Genomic DNA, 21,156 nt, shown 5'->3' with positions numbered 1-21,156 from the left:
ATCTAGGAAGTTCCTAGAAGCATCAGTTAGTGCATTATAGAAGATATCAAGTATTTCATTTTTCTTAAGAGGATGATCAGGCAAAGCATTAAGCAACTGGCAAAGCTTTCCCCAAGCTTTTGGGAGACTCTCTTCATTAGTTTGCACAAAGTTAAATATTTCCTGTAAGGCAGCTTGTTTCACATGAGCAGGAAAATATTTTTCAGAGAAGTAATAAACCATATCTTGGGGACTACACACACAACTAGGAGCAAGAGTATTGTACTAAGCTTTAGCATCACCCTTTAATGAGAAAGGAAGTAATTTGAGAACAAAGTAATAACGAGTTTTCTCATCATGAGTATAAAGGGTGGCTATATCATTCAACTTAGTAAGATGTGCCACAACAGTTTCAGTTTCATAACCATGGAAAGGATCAGATTCAACCAACATAATTAACTCTGGGTCGACAGAGAATTCATAATCCTTATCAGCAATACAGATAGGTGAAGTAGCAAACTTAGGATCACATTTCATTCTAGCATTCAGAGATTTTTCTTTATACCTTTGTAGTAATTTCTCTAGATCATCTCTATCATTACAAGCAAGAACATCTCTAGTTGCTTATTCACTCATAACATAACCTTCCGGTACCTTAGGCAATTCATATCTAGGAAGGCTAGTTCTAGCAGGTGTTTCAGGAGTTTTAGTTTCAAGCTCATCATCAGATTCAACAACATCATGTTGTATAACTCTAGCAATTTGTTTATCAAGAAATTCACCAAGTGGCACATCATCATTATCAAGCAAGGTACTAGCATCATTATAAGCATCATTCATAGTAGAAGTAGCATCATCAAAAACTTGCAACATATCAGAATTGATAGCATGTGGTGGTGTTGCAAGTTTACTCATAATAGAAGGTGAATCTAAAGCAGAACTGGATGACAGTTCCTTACCTCCCCTCGTCCTTGAGGGAAATATCTTAGTCTTTGGATCCCTCAGATTCTTCATAGTGATAATATGATAATAATCCCAAGTGACTCAACAAATATAGCTATGCTCCCCGGCAACGGCGCCAGAAAAAGGTCCTGATAACCCACAAGTGTAGGCGATCGCAACAGTTTTCGAGGGTAGAGTATTCAACCCAAATTTATATATTCGACACAAGGGGAGCCAAAGAATATTCGAAGGTATTAGCAGCTGAGTTGTCAATTCAACCACACCCGGAGATTAATTATCTGCAGCTATATGATCAGTAGCACAGTAATATGATAGTTTTGATAGTAGTGACAACAGCAACGGTAATAGTAACAGTGATAGCAGTAATTTTTAGCAAGTATAACAGTGATGATAGCAATAGTAACGCAACAAGATCAACAAGGATAAATTCGTAGGCATTGGATCGGTGACTTGTTGGATGATATTCATCATGAGACAGTTATAACCTAGGGCGATACGACACTAGCTCAAGTTCATCGATATAATGTAGGCATGTATTCCGTAAATAGTCATACATGCTTTGTTAAAAGAACTTGCATGACATCTTTTGTCCTACCCTCCCGTGGAAGTGGGGTCCATATTGGAAACTAAGGGATATTAAGGCCTCCATTTAATAGAGAACCGGAACAAATCATTAACACATAGTGAATACATGAACTCCTCAAACTACGGTCATCACCGGGAGTGGGCCCTGTTGTTGTCACTCCGGGGTTGCCGGATCATAACCATAGTAGGTGACTATAAGGATCTAAAACATGGATATAATGATGAATTCATAAACGGTTCAGATTTGAAATCATGGCACCCGGGCCCAAAGTGACAAGCATTAAGCATGGCAAAGTCATAGCAACATCAATCTAAGAACATAGTGGATACTTGGGATCGGGCCCTAACAAAACTAACTCAATTACATGGTGAATCTCATCCAACTCTTCACCGACCGGTGAGCCTACGAAGGAATTACTCACTCCCGGTGGGGAGCATCATGGAATTGGCGATGGAGATAGGTTGGTGATGACGAAGATCGAAGACCCCCCCTCTCCGGAGCCCCAAACGGACTCCAGATCTGCCCTCCCAAGGAAGAACAGGGCTTGGCGGCGGCTCCGTCTCATGGATCGCGATAATTCTTTCTCCTTGAATTTTTTTGGAATAATGTGAATTTATAGTATCAGGGGGGTCATCAGCGGGGCCACCAGGTGGGTACAACCCAACTGGGCGCGCCACGAGAGGGCGGCGTGCCCTAGTGGGTTGTGCCCACCCAGGGGTTCCTCTCTAGTGGGTCTTGGTTCCAGAAATTCTTATTATTGGTACAAAAAATCCTCAAAAAGTTTCGTTCCATTCCGGGAACTTTTATTTCTGCACAAAAACAACACCATGGTAGTTCTGCTAAAAACAGCGTCAGTCCGGGGTTAGTTTCATTCAAATCATGCAAATTAGAGTCCAAAACAAGAGGAAAAGCATGAGAAAAAGTAGATACGTTGGAGACGTATCATTGTTTCCCATGCGGAGGGGAGTATGGAGGTTTACTGGTTGGGCTGCAGTGTGAGGCTGCCGTCGCCGGAGAGTAACATGTGTGAGTACAGGGATGGCCAAGCCAGCGATGGGAGTAGGGTGGGGCAGTGAGGCTCGTGCAGCAGCAGCCGGCCATGGGAGGCTGGAGCAGGCGGCACAACCGACACTGCTTTGGGCGGCTAGAGCAAAGAAGACCAGAGGTTGAAGAAGCACTATGGCCATTGGATGGACATCATACGGTCACTAGAGCTAGAATCGTTCATATTGACTAAGTTAACAAAGCCCTCCGTCCGCGTCAACTTAGTAGACCCACAAGTCAGCCTCAAGTGGGTCCCAGCTAGCAGGGGGAGTATTCATATGCGTAATAAGGAGGCACTTCCTTGCGTGCGAAGATATAGCTGGTGGGTCCGAGCTTTCAGCGGGAGGAGCATTTTTTCGCGAAATGCAGAGGCTCTTCCGGTGGGTCCCCGCTGTCAGGTGAAGGAATCATTATTTTGCACATAAAAAGGAGGCACTTCCTTGCATGCGTCCATGGACCCAGTTGTCAGCCTCTGCATGTACAGTCCTCTTCCGATGGATGTCGTTCATTGACCACGTTGACCACGCCGCACTGAGAGCACCAGGGTGGTGAACGACGATGTGGCTAGGAAAGGAACAACACTGAGCCAGGGAAGACTCGACAGTTGTTTCCCACACGAAGGGGAGTATGAGGGTTTACTGGTTTGTCTGCCATCACCGGAGAATAACAACAGGTGTGGGTGAGTAGAGGGATGGTCAGGCTAGCGATGGGAGTAGGGTGGGGCGGTGAGGCCAGCGTGGCAGCACAGCGGCCACGGGAGGAGGGAGCAGGCAGTCCTGCCGGCGCTGGTTTGAGAGGCTGGAGTAGGAAGAGCAGAGATTGAAGACGCATGACGATTGTTGCATGGATATCCAACAGTAACTGCTCTCGTGTGTTGATTAAGTTGACAAAGACTTGCCTGCGCGTCAACCTTTTTTTATAGGAAAGCGTACGCGTCAACCTAGTAGGCCCACAAGTCAGCCTCAAATATGTGGAAAACATCATACAATCCATCTGCCATTATTGCTAATAAATTTATGATGTCTGCTAGGACTACGTTGGTATTTCCCCAAAGAGGAAGGGATGATGTAGCACAACGACGGTAGGTATTTCTCTCAGTGATGAGATCAAGGTTAACGAACCAGTAGGAGAACCAAGCAACACTACGTAAACAACACCTGCACACAAATAACAAATACTCGCAACCCGATGTGTTAAAGGGGTTGTCAATCCCTTTTGGGTAACGACGCCAGAAATTGGCAAACGGGCGTGAGAGAGTTGTAATAATTTGATAGATAGATCGCACGGGAATGCGAGATAAAATAAATTGCAGCAAGGTATTTTTGTATTTTTGGTTTAATAGATCTGAAAATAAAAGCAAAGGAAAATAGATCGCAAAGGCAAATATATTAAGGACGAGACCCGGGGGCCGTAGTTTTCACTAGTGGCTTCTCTCAAGAAAAATAGCAAACAGTGGGTGAACAAATTACTGTTGGGCAATTGATAGAACTTCAAATAATCATGACAATATCTATGCAATGATCATTATATAGGCATCACGTCCAAGATTAGTAGACCGACTCCTGCCTGCATCTACTACTATTACTCCACACATCGACCGCTATCCAGCATGCATCTAGTGTATTAAGTTCATGGGGAAACGGAGTAGTGAAATAAGAACAATGGCATGATGTAGACAAGATCTATTTATGTAGAAATAGACCCCATCTTGTTATCCTTAATAGCAACAATACATACATGTCGGTTCCCCTTCTGTCACTAGGATCGAGCACCGTAAGATCGAACCCATCACAAAGCACCTCTTCCCATTGCAAGATAAATAGACCAAGTTGGCCAAACAAAACCTAAATATCGGAGAAGAAATACGAGGCTATAAGCAATCATGCATATAAGAGATCAAAAGACTCAAATAACTTTCATGGATAAAAGAGATAGATGTGATCATAAACTCAAGGTTCATCGGATTCCAACAAACACACCGCAAAAAGTGTTACATCTTATGGATATCCAAGAGACCATTGTATTGATAATCAAACGAGAGAAAGGAGGTCATCTAGCTACTAACTACGGACCCGAAGGTCTACACAGAACTACTCACGCATCATCAGAGAGGCACCAATGGACATGATGCACCCCTCCGTGATGGTGTCTAGATTGGATCTGGTGTTTCCGGAACTTGCGGCGGCTGGAATTGATTTTCGTCGAATCCCCTAGGGTTTCTGGAATATTGGCGTATTTATAGAGTAAAGAGGCGGTCCGGGGGGCACCCGAGGTGGGCACAACCCACCAGGGCGCGCCCTAGTGGGTTGTGCTCCCCTCGGAGTACCCCCCAGGCACTTGTCCGGCCCATTGGATGTCTCCTGGTCCAAAAAATCCACAAAAAGTTTCTCTGCGTTTGGACTCCGTTTGGTATTTATTTCCTGCGATGTAAAAACATGCAAAAAAACAGCAACTAGCACTTGGCACTATGTCAATAGGTTAGTACCAGAAAACGATATAAAATGACTATAAAATGATTATAAAACATCCAAGAATGATAATATAATAGCATGGAACAATAAAAAATTATAGATACGTTGGAGACGTATCAATGTACAACCCATTGGCTAATTCATAAGGATTTTTTGAAGCCCATATTCTTTTTGTTACCATTACAACCCATATTTTGGCCATGGTTACAAATTCAACAAAATTTTCATATTTCGGTGCGGCCCGAACTGTTTTTAATCCCGAAATTTCGAATCACGTTCGAACTAATTTAAAAATAATAAATTTATATCAATTTAAAATCCAACATAATTTTCCCCGCAAAAAAACAATTAAATTCAAAAATTCCAAAATCTTAAAAAATATATTTGAAACTAATTGCTAGTTTGTTGTGTTTTTAAAATTTACATCCCATTTCTTACTACTTCATTTTGTGGGCAAGCGAATACATCGCTCTCGTCTTGAAAGATTTGCAGCCCAGCAGGGCCAAGAAAGCAAGTAGGCCTCTGTTGGGTATTTCTTTTAAAAAAGTAGAACTGGGTTTTAAATCATGGAAGATGCGGCAATCTAGTCGTAGGCGGAGGGGAGTACGAGGGTTGACTGGTTCGGGTGCGGGTGCGTGTTGGGGTTGACGTCGCCGGAGAATAATAGGACGTGTGGAGGGATAAAGGGATGGCCTGGCCAATGTTTGAGGGTACGGTAGGGCGGCAGAGGCGCAACCAGCCGTGGGAGGCAGGAGCAGGTAGAACCGATGGGGTGGTTTGGTTTGGGCGGCTGGAGGAAGAAGACAAGAGATAGAAGATACACGACAGATGTTGGATGTCAATCCAACGGCTGGTAGGCGGAATCGTTTGTTCACTAGTAAGGCGACACCACCTTGGATAGGCTTTTTCCTCGTGGGTCCCAAATGTCAGAATCCAAATATGTCATGGCTATGCAGCCTTTCTTATGAAAATTTGCAACCCATTTGGTGTGCTAGTTCAAACTAAGTTTGTGGGTGCTGGTGGGGGCTAATCACTTGGGTTCTGTAATGCACAATGAGCTCAAGCAGCCGACGAGAGTGGTGCTATTTCCCTTAGTTGAGATTTGTTACAATATTTATCTCTTTAATAAAGGAAATGGCAAGCCATTTGCGTTGTTTCAAACAAAATATGACAGTCATAGCCGAGTCGAAAATGGCAACAACATCTAACTCAAGCCTACAAACGGTACAAAAGCCGAAGGATTAATTGTTCATCAGGTTTAGACAAAACCCAGACTGAACATGCATGGCAGTAACATCTAACCCAACCACTGTTTTTGGCAGTCACAAACAAATGGGTCGGCGTAATCCCTAAAATCTACATCCTGTGCCAAAAAGTTTATTGGCATATGATGACAAGTTGTTGTAAACAGAAGCTGAGCATGTTCAGAAGCCCATTTGTCGACCTGAAACTTCTTTTTTGTTGTTCAACATATCCATCCGTGAGAAATTTCTTGTTGAAAAACTTAAGCCTCATGGACAATAGTAACCTCGCATTCAACAGGAAGAATGTGATGAAGTTTCTGTTTGCCTAATTGGATGCATAACTTTTCATCGTTATTGTCCTCAAAAGAATGTCATGAGAACGGAGAAAATCCCGGTGCTTATTACACCACCGATTGGTCATATGTTTTTCTCCATGTGTTACTGCCTACGTAGACATGAAGACTGAAAACAGTTAAGGTCTAAAAAAGAGCATGTCGATAGAGTGACAGACGAACGGTAATTCTAGTACATTATATATGGGCTTTCAATGTGCCTGAAATAGTCACCTCTATATACAAATTCTCCAGACATGGAAAGCATCACGGCAAGCCAATAATTATGTTCAGATCAATAAACATTCTGATATATAAGATCTTGATAGAGTCCAACACCATTGATAGGCTATCGATGGACGAACTCTTCATTGAGCATATAACATAATATTATTATCCAAAGTGTACTCCAAGATGATATAAAACTTATGTGCACAAATGAAAAATGCAACTTGTGATTACAAAAGTGTAGATGATAATATACAATACCTGAATAAGTGTGAAGCCAAACACCATGTCGTGATGTTCAAACGGATCACGAATTATAGCCAAGGCCTCAAGTTTAGGCGCAAAGACGACATTTATTTGCGAAGGTTTATAACAGTAATCAAGGAGCAACCTTTGAAGTGAAGGGGCATCTTCGATGATGAGCTGTTGTCCTTCAAAATAAATTCCAATGCTTTTAAGGTGAGACGACTTTATTTGGAGATAATGGACATACATTTCTAATCCAAAAACAAGCAGCAAGCGCTCCAGGGCAGGGCAACCAGATTGCATGATGCTGTGTAGTGAGGCCTCAGACAGATCAACCACCACAAGCGAAAGTCTTTTTAGTAGTGGGAGTCAAATCATTAGTACTCGATTTTCTGGTAGATGACAATGGGCTATGCTGAGGGCGGGGAGAGAGGAGGAAAACCACGAGATGGACAATGGTGGTGTGGGCACAAATACATGGAGTTGGGATCACGGCATATATTTTTCGTAGTAATGGTAGAACTCAAGCTGTTGGAGTTTTTCGAATTCAGTGGATGTCTGCCAGGCGTCCATCGTGCAGGGTATGGACAACAGATAGCGTGTCGGGATGCAGAGGCGTTGAACGGGGCCCTGGTGAGAGGAGATGATCGATCTGAGGAGTCCAAATTCAGGAAGTACAGATATCTAACGATAGTCAAGATTAAGAGCCGTGATGGGCTAGAGAGTGCGCCACCAAGATGCGAGGACTTGTGTGCGGTAGCCATCCTTGGTGGGCAGAAGGGAGATGATCTCCCCAAGGATGTCGTTCGGGAGATCATTGACGCGTCCTGTGGAGATTCTATGGCTTCCTCAGATCTAGGAGGGGGGGGGGCACGACGCTTCTCCCCGCGTTGCCGGGTGCGGGATCTACAACCGACGTCGTCGCTGGCGGGAGCCTCATCTTCTTGGAGCTGGGGCCAGCTGACTCCATTTTCCTTGCAGGCATCGCGACGAGCTAATGGGTTTGAGCAGAGTAGCGAGAGACGAGCCTAGTGGCAGTGCAAGTGGGGAAGAAGGATGGCTGGGGTTTTCTGTAGGAGCGAGGAAGAAGAGGAGCATGCATTTTCTGTACGAGTGAGGAAGAAGGTGAGTGGGGGTTTTCTGTACGAAGGGAGGAAGAGGGGGAGGGGGGGGGGGGGATTTGGGGGAGACGGAAGCAGGAGGGTCCAGCGAGCTGCAGTAAGTGGAGGCGAGGAGGAAGGATGGTTTTTCTGGGACCGCCCTCTTCAAGAAATATGGGCTTTTCCTCACAAAAAAACACAAATGGGCTTTAAGATGGATAGGCTTTTGTATCGACCTAGTCGGCCGCCCGTGTTTCATACTGGACGGTGACACGTCTCCGTCGTATCTATAATTTTTGATTGTTCCATGCCAATATTCTACAACTTTCATATGCTTTTGGCAACTTTTTATACTATTTTTGGGACTAACATATTGATCGAGTGCCCAGTGCCAGTTCCTGTTTGTTGCATGTTTTTTGTTTCACAGAATATCCATATCAAACGGAGTCCAAACGGGATAAAAACTGACGGAGATTTTTTTGGAATATATATGATTTTTGGGAAGAAAAATCAACGCGAGACGGTGCCTGAGGTGGCCACAAGGCAGGGGGCGCGCCTGCCCCCCTGGGCGCGCCCCTGACCCTCATTGGCCACCCGTAAGGCGGTTGGTGCCCTTCTTTTGCGGCAAGAAAGCTAATATCCGGATAGAGATCGTGTTAAAATTTAAGCCCAACCAGAGTTACGGATCTCCGGGAATATAAGAAACAGTGAAAGGGAAGAATCTGAGAACGCAGAAACAGGGAGAGACAGAGAGACAAATCCAATCTCGGAGGGGCTCTCGCCCCTCCCGTGCCATGGAGGCCATGGACCAGAGGGGAACCATTCTCCCATCTAGGGAGGAGGTCAAGGAAGAAGAAGAAGGAGGGGGGCTCTCCCCCTCGCTTCTAGTGGCACCGGAGTGCCACCGGGGGCCATCATCATCACCGCGATCTACACCAACACCTCCGCCATCTTCACCAACATCTCCATCAACTTTCCCCCCTCTATCTACAGCGGTCCACTCTCCCGCAACCCGCTGTACCCTCTACTTGAACATGGTGCTTTATGCTTCATATTATTATCCAATGATGTGTTGCCATCCTATGATGTCTGAGTAGATTTTCGTTGTCCTATCGGTGGTTGATGAATTGCTATGATTGATTTAATCTGCTTGTGGTTATGTTGCTGTCCTTTGGTGCCCATCATATGATTGCGCGCGTGGATCACACCCTAGGGTTAGTTGTATGTTGATAGGACTATGTATTGGAGGGCAGGAGTGACAGAAGCTTCAACCTAGCATAGAAATTGATGCATACGGGATTGAAGGGGGACCAATATATCTTAATGCTATGGTTGGGTTTTACCTTAATGAATGTTAGTAGTTGCGGATGCTTGCTAATAGTTCCAATCATAAGTGCATAGAATTCCAAGTCAGGGATGACATGCTAGCAGTGGCCTCTCCCACATAATACTTGCTATCAGTCTAGTAAAGTAGTCAATTGCTTAGGGGCAATTTCGCAACTCCTACCACCACTTTTCCACACTCGCTATGTTTACTTTATTGTTTCTTTATCTAAACAGCCCCTACTTTTTATTTACGTACTCTTTATTATCTTGCAAACCTATCCAACAACACCTACAAAGTACTTCTAGTTTCATACTTGTTCTAGGTAAAGCAAATGTCAAGCGTGCGTAGAGTTGTATCGGTGGTCGATAGAACTTGAGGGAATATTTGTTCTACCTTTAGCTCCTCGTTGGGTTGAACACTCTTTCTTATCGAAAACTGTTGCGATCTCCTACACTTGTGGGTTATCAAGACCTTTTTCAGGCGCCGTTGCCGGGGAGTTATAGAGTGGGGTGAATATTCTCTTGTGTGCTTGTTTGCTTTATCACTAAGTAATTTTTATTTGCTGTTCTTAGTTGTTTTCTATCTTTAGTTATGGGTAGGAAACGCAAAATACCAAAAAAATTAGTTGTACCTACTAAACCAATGGTTGAAGAACCACTCAAAATCTATCACACTTCTGAAGCTTATTACTTGGATCATCTTCGATCCCTTTGTGCTCGTGCTGAAACCCCAACTAGCTTAGTTGAGGGCAAATCTTTAGATGAGCATGCTTGTTATGTGCGACACCGAATATCTGAAAAAGGGAAAATTTTACTGGATCAAATTCATCGTTTCCAATGCTATGCTTGGAATTTATGTGAAATATATGATTTTACTTGTTGTTTTGAAAACCCTAAGAAACACCTTCCCTATCAATGTGAGTTTAGTGATAATGGAATCGTATTTTCGTATGCTATGGGTGTTTATAATTACTAGGATGTTCAACAAATTGAAGAATTTGTTGCTTTTAAGGGTGCTTACGAAATTGCTTCTTTGATTGAAAAGTATGATGCTACTCTTTACAAATCTGAAAATTTTGCCATACTTAAATATTGCTATGATAATTATGCTTCTAATGCCTATGTTGAACCATATATTGAGGACTACTCCACTGTCCAAGAAGAGACTAATATTTTGCAGGAGTCTATGGAAGAAGAAATTGATGAAACTGTGAGCTCATTGGATGAAAAAGAAGATGAGGAGAGCGAAGAACAAAAAGGAGGAAGAGCGGATTAGCTACCCGTGCTCACCTTCTAATGAGAGTAACTCTTCAACTCATACATTGTTTATTTCCCTTCGTGCTTACCGAAGGATGATTGCTATGATGATTGTTATGATCCTGTTGATTCTCTTGAAATATACCTTTTCGATGATGCTTGTGGCCAAGATGCCAATATGAATTATGCTTATGGAGATGAACTTGCTATAGTTCCTTATGTTAAACATGAAATTGTTTCTATTGCACCCATGCATGATAGTCCTATTATCTTTTTGAATTCTCCAAACTACACTATATCGGAGAAGTTTGCTCTTATTAAGGAATATATTGATGGGTTGCCTCTTACCGTTGCACATGATGATTTTGATGAAAATAATATGCATGTGCTTGCTGCTCCTACTTGCAATTATTATGAGAGAGGAACTATATCTCCACCTCTCTATGTTTCCAATACGATAAAATTGCAAGAATCTGTTTATACTATGCATTGGCCTTTACTTTGTGTGCATGAATTGTTCTTTTATGACATGCCGATGCATAGGAAGAGAGTTAGACTTCGTTGTTACATGCTATATGTTACTTTGTGCTCACTACTAAATTACAAATCATTGTTAATTAAAATTGGCTTTGATATACCTTGGGATCCGGGTGGATTCACTACTTGAGCACTATATGCCTAACTTAATGGCTTTAAAGAAAGCGCTGCCAGGGAGACAACCCGGAAGTTTTAGAGAGTCATTTATTTGTGTTGAGTGCTTTCATATAGTTTAAAAACAACAAAAATAAAGAGGGGAACCCAAAACTTTTTCAAAAAGGAAAGTGAAAGTGAGAAAGACAAGCATTCTTGAAGTGGGAGCTAGCCTTGAACTTTGTTCATGCTCATGGAAACTTTGTGAATCTTGATTACAGAAGATTTTCAATAAAAATAATTATCACCTTGTACAGTTCCATTGTATTATAAAAATAATGTGCCAAGGTTTGCCTTTAGGATGTTTACATTTGCTTGATGGTTTGTACGGTGCAGGACAGAAACTTTGGCTGTAGTGCACGATTTTACATTTCTAGCTGGAACGTAAAATGGTTCTGATTATTTTTTCACTGTCTTCCCATACAAATTGTTTATTTTTCCTAATTTTGGTAGAATTTTTCATGTATCAAAAGTATGGTGAATGTTCAGATTATTACAGACTGTTCTGTTTTAGACAGATTCTGTTTTTGATGCATAGTTTGCTTGTTTTGATGAAACTATCGAATTATATTTGTGGATTAAGCCATGAAAAAGTTATATTACAGTAGACACAATGCAAAAACAAAATATGAATTGGTTTGCAACAGTACTTAGAGTGGTGATTTGCTTTATTATACTAACGGATCTTACCGAGTTTTCTGTTGAAGTTTTGTGTGGATGAAGTGTTCGATGATCGAGAAGGTCTCGATGTGAGAAGAAGGAAGAGAGGCAAGAGCTCAAGCTTGGGGATACCCGAGGCACCCCAAGTAAATATTCAAGGAGACTCAAGCGTCTAAGCTTTGGGATGCCCCGGAAGGCATCCCCTCTTTCTTCAACAAGTATCGGTATGTTTTCGGATTCGTTTCGTTCATACGATATGTGCAATCTTGGAGCGTCTTTTGCATTTAGTTTTCATTTTTCTTTTATGCACCATGCTGGTATTAGATAGTCCTTGGTTGATTTATAGAATGCTCTTTGCACTTCACTTATATCTTTTGAGTATGGCTTTATAGAATGCTTCATGTGCTTCACTTATATCATTTGAAGTTTGGATTGCTTGTTTCTCTTTACAAAGAAAACCGCCAATTGTAGAATGCTCTTTTGCTTCACTTAGATTTGTTAGAGAACGGGCATATCTTTTTTAGAAAGAATTAAACTCTCTTGCTTCACTTATATCAACTTAGAGAGATGACAAGAACTGGTCATTCACATGGTTAGTCATAAATCCTACATAAAACTTGTAGATCACTGAATATGATATGTTTGATTCCTTGCAATAGTTTTGCGATATAAAGATGGTGATATTAGAGTCATGCTAGTGGGTGGTAGTGAATTGTAGAAATACTTGTGTTGAGGTTTGTGATTCCCGTAGCATGCACGTATGGTGGACCGTTATGTAACGAAGTTGGAGCATGATGTATTTATTGATTGTCTTCCTTATGAGTGGCGGTCGGGGACGAGCGATGGTCTTTTCCTACCAATCTATCCCCCTAGGATCATGCGCGTAGTACTTTCTTTCAATGACTAATACATTTTTGCAATAAGTATGTGATTTCTTTATGACTAATGTTGAGTCCATGGATTATACGCACTCTCACCCTTCCACCATTGCTAGCCTCTCTAGTACCGCGCAACTTTCGCCGGTACCATAAACCCACCTTATATCTTCCTCAAAACAGCCACCATACCTACCTATCATGGCATTTCCATAGCCATTCCAAGATATATTGCCATGCAACTTTCATCGTCATCATATACATGACTTGAGCATTCATTGTCATATTGCTTTGCATGATCGTAAGATATCTAGCATGATGTTTTCATGGCTTCTCCGTTTTTTGATGTCATTGCTACGCTAGATCATTGCACATCCCGGTACACCACCGGAAGCATTCATATAGAGTCATATCCTTGTTCTAGATATCGAGTTGTAATATTGAGTTGTAAGTAAATAAAAGTGTGATGATCATCATTATTAGAACATTGTCCCATTTGAGGCTATCAAAATAAAAGTGGCCAAAGAAGCCCCACAAAAAAGAGAGAGAGAGGCCAAAGAAGCCTACAAAAAAAGGAAAAAAAGAAAAAAAAGAAAAAAAGAGAGAAAAAGAGAGAAAAAGAGAGAAGGGGTAATGTTACTATCCTTTTACCACACTTGTGCTTCAGAGTAGCACCATGTTCTTCATATAGAGAGTCTCTTGAGTTATCACATTCATATACTAGTGGGAATTTTCATTATAGAACTTGGCTTGTATATTCCAACGATGGGCTTCCTCAAATGCCCTAGGTCTTCATGAGCAAGCAAGTTGGATGCACACCCACTTAGTTTCAGTTAGAGCTTTCATATAATGATAGCTCTAGTGCATCCGTTGCATGGCAATCCCTACTCACTCACATTGATATCTATTGATGGGCATCTCCATAGCCCGTTGATATGCCTAGTTAATGTGAGACTATCTTCTCCTTTTTGTCTTCTCCACAACCACCATTCTATTCCACCTATAGTGCTATGTCCATGGCTGATGCTCATGTATTGCGTGAAAGTTGAAAAGGTTTGAGAACGTCAAAAGTATGAAACAATTGCTTGGCTTGTCATCGGGGTTGTGCATGATGTGAGTATTTTGGGTGGTGAAGATGGAGCATAGCCAGACTATATGATTTTGTCGGGATAACTTTCTTTGGCCTTGTTATTTTGAAAATACATGATTGCTTTATTAGTGGGCTTTAAGTATTTTTTTATGTCAAATGATAGACTATTGCTTTGAATCACTCGTATCTTAATATTCATGCCATGATTAGATATGTGATCAAGATTATGCTAGGTAGCATTCCACATCAAAAATTATCTTTTTTATCATTTACCTACACGAGGACGAGCATGAATTAAGCTTGGGGATGCTGATACGTCTCCGTCGTATCTATAATTTTTGAGTGTTCCATGCCAATATTCTACAACTTTCATATACTTTTGGCAACTTTTATACTATTTTTGGGACTAACATATTGATCCAGTGCCCAGTGCCAGTTCCTATTTGTTGCTTGTTTTTTGTTTCGCAGAATATCCATATCAAACGGAGTCCAAACGGGATAAAAACTGACGGAGATTTTTTTTGGAATATATATGATTTTTGGGAAGAAAAATCCACGCGAGACGGTGCCCGAGGTGGCCACGAGGCAGGGGGGCGCGCCTGCCCCCCTAGGCGCGCCCCTGACCCTCGTGGGCTACCCGTAAGGCGGTTGGTTCCCTTCTTTCGCTGCAAGAAAGCTAATATCCGGATAAAGATCGTGTTAAAATTTCAACCCAATCGGAGTTACGGATCTCCGGGAATATAAGAAATGGTGAAAGGGAAGAATCTGAGAACGCAGAAACAGGGAGAGACAGAGAGACAGATCCAATCTCGGAGGGGCTCTCGCCCCTCCGTTGCCATGGAGGCCATGGACTCGAGGGGAAACCCTTCTCCCATCTAGGGAGGAGGTCAAGGAAGAAGAAGAAGGAGGGGGGCTCTCTCCCCCTCGCTTCCGATGGCACCGGAGTGCCACCGGGGGCCATCATCATCACCGCAATCTACACCAACACCTCCGCCATCTTCACCAACATCTCCATCACCTTTCCCCCCTCTATCTACAGCGGTCCACTCTCCCGCAACCCGCTGTACCCTCTACTTGAACATGGTGCTTTATGCTTCATATTATTATCCAATGATGTGTTGCCATCCTATGATGTCTGAGTAGATTTTCGTTGTCCTATCGGTGGTTGATGAATTGCGATGATTGATTTAATTTGCTTGTGGTTATGTTGCTTTCCTTTGGTGCCCATCATATGATTGCACGCGTGGATCACACCCTAGGGTTAGTTGTATGTTGATAGGACTATGTATTGGAGGGCAAGAGTGACAAAAGCTTCAACCTAGCATAGAAATTGATGCATACGGGATTGAAGGGGGACCAATATATCTTAATGCTATGGTTGGGTTTTACCTTAATGAATGTTAGTAGTTGCGATGCTTGCTAATAGTTCCAATCATAAGTGCATAGAATTCCAAGTCAGGGATGACATGCTAGCAGTGGCCTCTCCCACATAATACTTGCTATCGGTCTAGTAAAGTAGTCAATTGCTTAGGGGCAATTTCGCAACTCCTACCACCACTTTTCCACACTCGCTATATTTACTTTATTGTTTCTTTATCTAAACAGCCCCTACTTTTTATTTACGTACACTTTATTATCTTGCAAACCTATCCAACAACACCTACAAAGTACTTCTAGTTTCATACTTGTTCTAGGTAAAGCAAACGTCAAGCATGCATAGAGTTGTATCGGTGGTCGATAGAACTTGATGGAATATTTGTTCTACCTTTAGCTCCTCGTAGGGTTCGACACTCTTACTTATCGAAAACTGTTGCGATCCCCTACACTTGTGGGTTATCAGACGGACTTGTACTAGAGGTAGCCCATTAGAGACACTCTCCAGGTCTCCATCTTATTGCCCATTTGAAAGAAAAAAAGAGACACCTCCAGCTTATGGCTACTCATCGGTAACCTTTTTCAAGTTGGAAAAAGGTTATAGCTCCTTCTCTGGCTGGCTTGGCAACCACCAAATTAGAGGATGTGGTACTGGATGCAGACACTAACACTGGTCATAGTGCGGCAAAATGAGGTGTCAAATAACAAGCCTACAATATACTTGCTAGATTGTAAAGGTTCACATGCTAGTCAACATTCACATTAAACTAAGCTTCAGAAGATACGATATGCATGCTAACATTCACAAGCACAAAAGTTCATCATTTTTATGCATCTCAATTATTCACCATACTATAACCAATACAAAGCTGTGAGAAGGTGTAGAAATAGATAAAAATGATCGATGCTTGTCTAAGCAAAGGGCCTCCCTGCGCACGCATTAATTTCCTGGGCATTCTTGTTTCTTCTCAATGTTGCGAGCACTTTGAGCTTGTTGGCAACTCCACAACTAGCTGCCTGCCTCATCATGCAATTGATGATGACACATTTGCAGCAAACATAGGAGGCAGTAGAGATGACTCAACATCAGACCATATTGTGCAGTTCCCTTGAAATCATCTTTATTGTCCCGAATCTGAAAACATAGGAAAAAATAGCTATACTTAAAAGGTGTTGCAAAACAGTAGCACATATCAATAGCTCGGCATGACAAAACACGATCATCTGGACGAAGGGGAAACTGACCTGCCTGAGGAAGATTATATATAATTTCATAAGTCGTTAGTTGATTTCCACCTTCGAGTCTCATCGCATGCCATGGAAGAATTTCTATCCAATCGATTAGTGCAATTCCTTCTGTGTGGCTGTAGAAAATTTGTGACACAACCCGATATCTTTTTTGTGCAGTTCCACTAAAATGATGCATTGCTGTTTGCATGACTCCTACTCGCCAGCCAGACCATATATGACTTGGGACTCTTTTGTCTTGCGTTGATGTTGCGGCTGCACTGCTTGTTTCCTCCTCCACACATGACAGGATTGTTCCGCACTGCAATAAGCAAGTCAATGTATGAATAAGCTTATTTTATCTTGCGGTGTTCATTGTACCTAGTTACGAATGTAGGAATACCTAGAGCACCATGAGGTTAGCTGACAGCAGGTAGATGCAGCCATATAATTTTGTGCGTTGCTACCAAAATTGAGGTTTGTGTCCCTTCCCCTTCTTATGAGAATTCTTTTTGAAGTTGGTAGAATGTGACGGCTTGTTTTTTGCATCAAACTTGCCTTTCCCTGGAGATTTGTTCTTGTTGTTTTGGGCTTGTTGGGATGGAAGTTCTTCTCATATACCATATGGGAACTAGAAGCTCCCTCAATGACTCAAGCACATGTGTCTTTTGCTCTCGCCTTATCTTAAAAATCAAGAGTGCTAATGAGATCCGAAATGGAAAACTCATGTCTCTTGTTTTCCAGAGAAGTAACAAAATTGTTCCACGAAGGTGGAAGCTTGGCAATGATGGTCACCGCAACAAATTTGTCTGGCAACACACACTTAAAGTACTCAAGTTCCTTAGCAAGTGATTGTATCTCATGAGCCTGCTGAACAACAGAGCGCTCATCAGTCATCTTGTAGTCACAAAATTGCTCCATGACGTACAACTTGCTGCCAGCGCCCGAGGACCCAAACGTGGCCTCGAGCGCGGCCCACATATCTTTGCCACTGTCAAATGACATATATGAATACACAATGGAATCATCAAGAACACTCAGAAGGGCGGCTTTGAAGAGGGTATCCATCTCCTCAAAAGCTTCCTGCTGTGCAGGATTAAGATCGCTCTCAGGCTTGCCCTTAGTGGCATCATAGCAGTACATGATCTGATACCAGTATACTGCTCTTGTGCACCACCTTTTATATTGCACCCCCTTAAAGGTAGGCAGGTTCAAAAGCACAACAAAGCCACTCGGAGTAAATTGCCTATAATCAGGTTTTTTGATTAGATTGTTGAATATATGAGAAATTTACTATGAAATTTAATCTGAATCAACAGTAAATAGATAATGACAACAATTGCAAAGATCAAAGTAATGATGCGGACTAAACCAGGAGGAAAGAATCACATACTATGCAGCGGGAGTAGAACCGCTGTGGTTGATGTTGTCACTCATGTCGTTGATGAAGAGGTGACCGAGGTCGGGGAAGAAGGTTTTCATTGAGGAAGTCGTCGCTGGTAGCAGTCGCACGAGTGTACTCCCCAAAAACCTGATCGCCCCTCTCCGGTACAGTATCACGAAAGGCGGGGTTCCGGAGGACCGCTGTCCCTTCTCACGGTGCACGCCGGAAGGAGGGATGGAGAAGACTTGCGTGGCAGCGCTATGATCTGGAACGGTGCGAAACCATATATATGATACAACGGCGGCTAGGGTAGATCCTGTCAAGTCGGTCGTGCGAGTAAGAGCAAGTATAATAGTATGCCTTTGGCCCAAACCCCACGTCCAAGTCAATAATAGCCCCACTATTTAAAAGAATCGGAAATGGCTGAGTAATTAAGGCGTCCGTTAATTATTAATTAATGACTTAATAAATTTTCTGACTAACAAAAATATAGACCACGTGCATAGCTTTTGTCCTTGGACAGGCTCATTCTCGAAGAGCGCGCGTTGAGGTTTCCTATTATCATGCTCATGCAAATGCTAGAATAGATCACATTATAAAGTGGTGTACTTCACACTCAACTAGCAGTATGGGACTAAACTTTAGTCCCACTCACACCACACCATGCTCTAAGAACATGGTTAATAGTATAGCCAACATCCGACCATATGAAGTTGACACATCATCTAGAGCCACCCTAATAGCCTGCTAGTACAATAGTTAGTTCCTTTAGTATACTATATCATTACTACATGGCCCCACCTTTTGTCTCACAAAGTGTGTTGGAGCTGGTGCTACAACCGGCTACAAGTTCATAGCTCGCTTCTCTTCTCTCTCCTCTTCTCTCTCCTTCAACTAAAGACAAATACTATATTTAAATCCTTATAGCCTCTTATGTCACCTTATTATACTTGCTCTAAAGTTACTCTCCACTGTGAGTAGTCTAAAATGCCGGGCGTGCAGTGGGCGGCGCCCTCGGCCGGCGCGCCGCTTCAACGGCGGACGCAGTGAGAGGTCGCGTCGCCCTGACTTGCCATCAATGTGGAGCGGCGGGCTCAGCTGGCGCCGGGCGGGAAGCGCGCGGGGAGGGGGGAGGGGTTTTTGGTGGGCCAGGAAGGTGAGAAGCCAGCTTGGGATTGGTCCGGACAGGGAAATATCAGGTGCTCCCATACTCCAACTGCTCGTACAATAAGCGTGGGCTATGTAGAGGCCGTAGTAAGTAAGCTTCTCATCGTTCTCCGAGTTGATAGCACACATCAAAGTAGTTTTTTTTTTCAAAAATGTACATCAAAGTGCCCCCTCTGGTCCTTTTTGGTCCGCATATAAGATTTGTCTCAAGTCAAGCCTCGTAAAATTTGACCAACTTTATAGAAAAGAATAGTAACATTCATAATGTCAAATCAAAACCAGTAGATTTTTCATGACTTAAAGTTCCATGTCGTATAACTTTAGCATGGTATATGTTGATAATTTTTTCATATAAATATGGTCAAACTTTGTGAATTTTGACTTCAGAGAATTATTATATGCAGAGTAAAAAGGACCGGCGGGAGTACTAGTGTAGTAGTCTCCAAAAAGGGTCGGCCATATCCATGGCTACCATCCCATCCCGTGCTCCATCATTGAGTACGTGCATGATTCACGTGCCATTCAAGAAAAAAAATCTGCGTACGTGCCATTGAAGAAAAATACTAAAAACAAACACGCCACCGCGTCATGGTCGAACTTTGATTCGTTCACACGTGGTTCCCGACCCTCCACTAAGTGAACAACTATGATACGTCCATTTTGCATCATGTTTTTCTACTGTTATTTATGATGTTTTTGTCCATAATAATGCTTTTTGGAGTAATTCTAATGCCTTTTCTATCATAATATGCAAGGTATACACAAAGAGGGAGAATTTCGGCAGCTGGAAATCTGGACCTGGAAAAGCTACGTCAAGCTACCTATTCTGCACAACTCCAAACTAGCTGAAACTTCACAAAGAATTTTTATGGAATATATGAAGAATAATGGAGCAAATAAGTACCATAGGAGGCCCACCAGGTGGGCAAAACCCACCTGGGCACGCCAGGGAGCCCAGGCGTGCCCTGGTGGGTTGTGCTCACCCAGGCCCACCTCTGGTGCCCATCTTCTGGTATATAAGTATTTTGACCTAGAAAAAAAATAAGGGGAGGACTCTCGGGATGGAGGGCCGCCGTCTCGAGGCGGAACTTGGGCAGGAGCACTTTTGCCCTCCGGCGGAGCGATTCAGACGAGGGAACTTCCCTCCCGGAGGGGGAAATCGTCGTCATCATCACCATCAACAACTCTCCCATCTTGGGGAGGGCAATCACTGGTACAACGAGGTGCTATACAAATAGTTTTTAACCTCTTTCCGAGACGGCATTTGGAAGTGTGGGCGATGGGGGGGTCCTTCCAACACGACCCAGAAATCGTTGGGGATATTCCCTCCTGGGACACAGGCTGGGGTCGTGTGCGATTGGGCGAGGCATCAAAACCCAATCATTTCCGTAGGTATGTACATCCCACACGGTAATCCGAGAAAAACATTTTCATAGGTATGTACATCCCACACGGTGAATCCCAGAAAATCATTTCCGTAGGTATGTACATCCCACACGGTCCCAGAAAAACATTTCCGTAGGTATGTACATCCCACATGGTGAATCCAAGAAAAATATTTCCGTAGGTATGTATATCACACATAGTTCTTTGTGTGGAAATGTTTGTGCAAGGTGGCCTAACACAAATAGTTCGCTACCGGAAGCCATGTGTGATTGTTAGTTGATCGAACATGCCTACTTTCTAGAAACCGTGTGGGTTGTTTGAGTTCATCCCCCACGGTGCTGTCTGAGTAACCGTCTGCAATAGAAAACCCCAATAAGCAGGGTAATTAGCCTATTATTGATAATCCATGTACTAATCAAACTGATATTTCTTATAAAACACGCTAGATAATTCATATCCATATAAAAGCAACTAGGATTTCATAATCGAATTACATCAGATAGCTTCGGCACTCAGTTACGCCATTA

This window comes from Triticum urartu, chromosome 2 (genome assembly GCF_003073215.2).
Source record: "Triticum urartu cultivar G1812 chromosome 2, Tu2.1, whole genome shotgun sequence".
NCBI lineage: Eukaryota > Viridiplantae > Streptophyta > Magnoliopsida > Poales > Poaceae > Triticum > Triticum urartu.
This window is presented reverse-complemented; position numbering follows the sequence as displayed.